General features: G+C 41.1%; 1 long non-coding RNA gene across 1 annotated transcript; it reads left to right on the top strand.

Moving 5' to 3' along the window:
* The first annotated feature begins 2076 nt into the window (after window positions 1-2076).
* On the top strand, window positions 2077-4632 carry LOC121399177. The gene is made up of 2 exons (XR_005964792.1): window positions 2077-2752; window positions 2892-4632. It is a non-coding gene; the product is annotated as an uncharacterized LOC121399177 (long non-coding RNA).
* Window positions 4633-6870: the final 2238 nt, after the last annotated feature.

Here is a 6870-nt window from a genome sequence, read left to right as displayed (position 1 = left end):
TATAGATGGAAGAATAGTAGGAATAGGATATGAGAATTCAGAGAGAAGAGAGAAGTGGGATCAGGATGGAAAAACACCTCCTGTTAACCGGGGTAAGGTGTATGTAAGCTCTTAACAACGGAAGGAGGACTAGCCGTTACTTCCATATAGTTATAAGCTGGTAATGAGCGTATTGGGGTGGTGTATCTGATAACAACCGAAATAGGATGGTGCTCCAGTACATTCTAGCTTGAAACGTGGCAAATTGCCATCGAAACATTTTAGTGTTTCTTGTGTTTCTATTTATTTATTTATTTATATATATATATATATATATATATATATATATATATATATATATATATAAAACAAGGGAAAGTTGTGCTCACCACTATTTTTTAAAAACCATTAGGCGGGGGTGCAATGAGGGTGTGACCACAAAATACATATAGTCAACTACAAGAGGTCCTCTGCACTCAACCCATTATCAATATATTTAAGACAGAGACATTTTGTGCATACTGCTACTAAAAAATGCCTTACCCTTTAAACAACACAGGGATTGTTTGTCCATATATTGCAATATATTTAAGCTGGCCAACTACGTCAAAGTCATCCCATATCTGGCCAGTCCTACGCTTAATTTTCATCTGATTCATTAAGAATTCAATTGCTTAATTATACAAAGGGACTAAGTTTTACCTGCAACTTACTAGCTGCTTTCAAAGTAAAACTCCCAAACTTGGCTGCCCTTTTATTAGACACCAGTGGGATCACCTGACTATAGCTGGGAAGGGTGGGAGCTACAACATGGAGCTGGTCACTGCTCCTGTATAACTATACAGGAGCATATATATATATATATATATATATATATATATATATATATATATATATATATATATATATATATATATATATATATATATATATATATATATATATACACACACATAGAATTTCTTTTTAATTTTTTGTTTATTTTTGTAATAAAATTTTGTATTTTATGTTTTTTTTTCCTTTTTTCCCCTTTTTTGATAACTCTTGTGCTATGAGCAGTAGCTGGTTCACAATAATAAGCATAACAATTCCCAGCATATTCATTAATCTATATTACCATATCAATAACTGAATTCAAATACAAGCCAGGAAGCAAATGATCTTGTCCATGAATTTCTCTGATCTCTTATTTCAATAAATAGAAACAGTAAGGGCCTTCCATTGAGGCCTTTAGGAGGTAAGCTGGATCTAGGGCAATAATAATAATCAACACAAATAATACCAGTTGGTATCCTCTAAAGAAAACTCAGTTTAAATATTTTAAGTGGGTGATTAAACCTTAGCAACTCTTCATGAGTAACAAATAAGAAACAGCAGGATATTAAAATTCGTAACTAAGAATAAAGTTAGAGTCAATATTACCAAACAAAGACAGTTGGCTCATACCATACAGTGGTCAGATCAATGTAGAGAATCATCCATTTAGAGACACAGCCGAGTTCCTGGCTACCAAGGCTGTTACAAAAAATGCCACAAACGCCTCTTAGCCCTCGGCGGTGGTTGCGGAGTGGGGCCCGTATGCATAATTAAACCATTATGTGCGGTCCAGTTTGACGATGTCTAAGGCAGTGCAGAAGCGATCCGCATCATTGGGTTCCCGTAGGTGAAGCCAAGCACCTTTGTAATGGACCACCAGGGCAAACGGGTATGCCCATCTATAAAGGATTTTACGTGCTGTTAGCGCTCCTGTGACATCCTTCAGGAGCCTGCGCTGTAGAATGGTCGAGAATGCTAAGTCCTGGAAAAGTTCAATCTTGTCCTCTCCAATCTTTAGTTCTCCCGTGTCTCTGGCCTTGCGCAGAATTTCTTCCTTCTGTGTAAAATAGTGTAGGCGACACAGAACATCCCTGGGCTTCCCTTGTCTGCCCGACATTGCTCTGTGAAACCTGTCTATTCGGATGGAAGCTTCTTTATCCAGGTTTAGAAGCTGTCAGAATAGATCCTCCATGCGTTGGCGGGTTTCCGGCAAGCTCACATTCTCCGATATCCCTCTAATCCTTATTTTACAATGACGATTCCTGTTCTCCATGTCCACCGTAGATCTCCTCAACATATATATCTGTCGTTCTTGTTCAGTTATTTTCAACGACAAGCGTGTTGTTTTCCCTTGTAGGGCCGTCTGCGAGGTTTCTAGTGTGGTAAGTCGACCGGACAGTTTTTCCATTTCTGACTGTAAAGCAGATACTTCCTGCTTTATAGAGGATTTGATATCCACCAAAAGCTGTGCAAAATCCGACTTATTAGGTAGGTCAGAAATAAATGACCGTAGGGAGGACTGGTCGGACTTATCGTTTAGTGACGCAGTATCAGGGCCCAGGGCTGCTTCGTCCGCCATATTTGAATCCTCCGTATGCTCTGAATCCTCAGGCAGTTTCCCAAAAAAAATTTCAATGTCCTTATTGTGCTTTCCTCCAACTGGCTTTGGGGTTGACCTGGCAGGCTGGGCTTTCAAATTTTTCTTCATTCTGGTAAAATAAAGTGCTATGATAGCAATATTTTACAGAGGATGCCCCGGAGCTCCAAGAAATGTGTCTGGTTATAATGTACATGTTGACTGGTCTCTTCCTCTTATAGGACCCTCTCCAGTGAAGATGCTAAAACCAAAACTGACCAACCCAAAGACCCCACTGCTCCAAACCAAACAGCGTCATCGGCCAACCACTTGTTAAGGTGCTGCAAAGCTGGAAGCTGAGGAACTAGACATGATTCATCAGTAAGTTGGGGCAAGATTACCTACTGTTCTGGCTATGGATGTAGTGCTCTATTCTCCGGTTTATGAGCCCAACATAAGAGTACCATATGTTGCAGTAATGATCCTGGGGCAATTGTGTGACCTTGTGTCTTTGTGTCAGGTACAAGTGTAAGGCTAAGGAGCTGGACACTAGAATACAGGAAGGGGGTCCAGTCTTCCATAAGAAGCCGTCTGTCAAGGAAACCACTAAAGCCATTGGTTTTGACTTGGAAATAGAGAAGAGAATCCAGCAGCAGAAACACCTGAATGGAACTGCACTGAAAATTCTTATGGCAGGTTTATTTATGTCATGTGTCATTTGGCTCGTAGCCCCTCTGACCACCAAGGATCATTATAGGCCGCTTCCATCTTTGTTTTCAATAAGGGAGGGCAGGGGTACATGAGAAAAAAATCCAACGGCACAGAAAGGGAAAAGTGAACTGGATCATAGTGAGAGGTAGATATCAAAGAGAGAACAATGAAACAAAATAAAGAAAAGGTGAGAGGATACTAAGAAAAATAAAAGAAAGCTCTGATAAAGATAAGAGAACTGAGTAAAAATAGAGGCCTAAAAAAGTACTGGCTGTCAATGAACTCTTTTCTATGGGAGAATAGACACTCCCATTCTTCATTTCAACCTAGAGTATCTTATCTGCTCTTACATAATGGTTTTTCAGAGGGGATTTTCTTTTTTAAAGTTGCGTTTGCATCACTGCACTTTGCACTGAAGGGGGATATTATTTTAAAAGAACTGTATAAAATGTCTCCTTTAACAGACTATCAGGAAAAACTGTGGCTTTCCGAAGCTAAATGGAGAATCTGAATATCCTAGTTGCATCTTGCAATACTATATATTCTGGGCCAGTACCCATTTAAGGTGGGCAGGCTCAGTGGTTGGTATGATGGAGCTGGTCTGTATAGTTCATATGTTGGAGGAGCTGTGTTTAACCATGTGGCTAAAAATTCCATCACACCTGTAACTTTGGAGTTGACAGCAGCATGGCATTGATCTGTCTTGTTATGAGCGTTTCCTATCATGGCTATTGACTGATTGCCCATATTCCAGCTGCATCTTTCTCTTTTCTAAACGTAGATAGCTTTTCTGGTTCCATGATTCAAGAAGGCTTTGAGCTGGCTACAGCAAAAAGGGCCAAGGAGCGCCAGGAGTTTGAGAAGTGCTTGGCAGAGATGGAAGCTCAAAAGAGCCTTTTGGAAGAAGAGACCACGAAAGCAACGCAAAGAGGAAGAAGATCTGTGTATGGCTACTACTGTGTATGCTGCAGAGGCAGAGTAAGCCAAGACTGTGTTAGGTGTGGGAATGGTTTGCCATCCAATGGCCTTGTTTAGACCACCTCATGGGAATTCTGATTTGTCCATGAACCACTAACCTTGTGCTCATTGGTACCCAACACACCCATAAAGAATGAACTACACAGACTGCTGCGGGGGTCGCATGTTATGAACTGCACTCAAATATTTAATTATTTTTTTCTCTCTCCTGTGTTTTAGGTGCACAAGGCACAGCCTATCAGGAAGTTCAAAGCTGTGGAAGTTAAAGCCAGTGACGTCCCACTTGCTGTCCCCACATCCCCTAACTTCTCTGACAGGTTTAAGTGCTGATGTGCTCCCTGTACTAAGCAAATCCAGATTTCGTGTAGTGGTTACCTATTCATGCCCTGGACCATACAGTCTATTGAACAAACAAGTGTCCTTTAAATAGTGGAATGAATCCGGGCTCAGCTCTGCTCATTGGGGGGGGTTATATAAATACTATTTTATATGGCCTGGAGGGGCCTGTTTTTAGGTCTCCCTGTATGCGAATACTTATGCTTTTATTATGCCCTGTAATAAACTTTGGAAATTTAAAGTTTGTCAATTCCCTGCTCAACTTTTGTCTTGGGTTTGTCTGGTTCCTTCCATCAGTCAATTGCACATGTAGCCATGTTAGTCACGTATCTAAGGGAGCTTGTTTTTCCCGATGCAGCTCAGGTAGTGTGATGGGCAGTTGTATCCAGTAAGAGCCAGGGCAGTGTGGCTTTCAGTACTGCTGCACATGGTCTGCCTCTTGTTTCCATTGTATTTATGTAAATGAGAAGAGGCAGGGCATTCTGACTTCAAAATGTCATCTTGCAGAGGATGGAAGCTGGTTTAGCGCAGAAAGGTTTTCATCCTAACCCCAATACTTGATGCTATGTACACGAATATTGGTATTCAATACTTGGTTAGCTTGGTGTATTCATTGATTTGCTGCTTGTGTGTTTCTATAGTTGCAGAACCCCATAGTGAAGTAGGGGGATGCCTTATATATGACATATCTTCCATACCTCCCTAAGATGCAGATAACCTAATGAATGACCTTGAATTCAGCCCACATGCCTTTCTATGATGTACCCCACTTTGAGAGAATTGCATAGTCCTGCTCTTATATCTGAAAGAAGGTACCAAGGCCCAGTTAAAGGAAAACTATACCCCTCAAACAATGTTTTTTTTTTTTGCATAAAACCGCTCATGTAAAGCCGTTCTTCATGTAAATAAACCATTTTCATAATAATATACTTTTTTAGTAGTATGTGCCATTGGGTAATCATAAATAGAAAACTGCCATTTCAAAAATTAAGGGCCGCCTCCTGGGATCATATGATTCACGGTGCATATAAACATACCAAACAAACTATACTTGTTAGGTCACAAATAACAGAGTTCTGTCTTTTGCTTCCACACTTCTTCTTGTTAGAGTTGTAGTATTTCTGGTCAGGTGATCTCTAAGGCAGCACAAAGACCATCACGAAATGGTGGTTCAAGGCAAGAGATGTAAAGGGACAATATTTACTTAAATATATATACCAGTTTGGTAAGATTCTTTAATATGCCACTTAATTTGATATAAACTGTCTGTTGCTCAATTATTAATTTTGGGGGTATAGTTTTCCTTCAAGCAGTGTTTCCTTTAAACAATTCATCTGGGGCATATAAAGCAGAGGAGGTGTCAGCCCTGGGAACTTGATGGTTTGGTGCCAACTTTCTGCTTGGAAAGGTCACTACCTGTGAAATAGAACGTCAAGCTCTGGGGCACAATTAGCCCAAGAAGTGAGGTTGCTACCATCTTGGGGCAATGTAGAATGCAGATTCAAGAACGAGAGTAGTTCTGTAGTTTCTGCTTGAAAGTACAAGACGTCAATTTTCCTGCACTTTTATTCTCCCCCCTTATATATGTGTCACTATAGGGGAACTAAATGATAGGGGAGCTGCAGCACTTTCCACAGGTTGGTAATACAGAGAGCTGAACTAGCTTGATGTAAGAACAGAGGCCTGGACTGTTGTCCATTCCCTCAGCTCCTCAACATGCCACTGCCCCTCCCAGGTTGGGCAAGTAACTGACTGGGGGATACTAATTGTAATATATATCACCTTAAGATAGGGATAGCAGCTGGTCACATGTTCTCTTCTTCCTGTTCCTGTGCTGAGAGTGTGTGAAAAAGACTAAGCCACCATTTTGCAGTGTGCTGTTATATATGTTGCTGTGTTAAACCTGACAAGACACTAATGATGTGCAACAGCTAGTTCTGTATATCCCTGTGCCCAGGTCCCTTCCAGGGTAAACAAAACTGTCAGTCACACTGTGCACACTGATCAGGGTGATTATTGAGATTTATATTCTCGTGGAGACTGTAGGGCAGAGCAACAGTGAAATGGATCTGCATGGGCAGCACTCTGGGTGGGAGACTGGTGCTTCAAGGAAGATGGTGTAGGAGGGTAAAGGTTTTGCTAACCTTTATGTTCTTTGGTTTCATTATTCCAATGTGAACGTATTCTTTTGGCAGTTCAGTGACTGGCCAGTAGATGTCACTATAGAAAAGGGTAAAGGGTTTTTCATGCCCCAGTGAAAGTGTTGGCCAGCTAGGCTGGGTCCTTTTCCCATAGGGGAGGCGGAGTAGTTCCCCAGAGGTTATAAAAAGGGATGTTACCATGTGTTCTGGCTCTGTCCAGTGCACACATTGGAAGTGGGTGTGCTATTCGGGCCTGAGGTGTTGGTAGGCCTCAGTATAGAAGTAAGTGAGTGTCAGGTCAGAAACTATAAGTCACTATAGGAGTGACAGATC

This window comes from Xenopus laevis, chromosome 9_10S (genome assembly GCF_017654675.1).
Source record: "Xenopus laevis strain J_2021 chromosome 9_10S, Xenopus_laevis_v10.1, whole genome shotgun sequence".
In the NCBI taxonomy this organism is placed as follows: domain Eukaryota; kingdom Metazoa; phylum Chordata; class Amphibia; order Anura; family Pipidae; genus Xenopus; species Xenopus laevis.
Note: the sequence above shows the minus strand (reverse complement) of the source record. Positions and strands in the feature narration are given on the sequence as shown.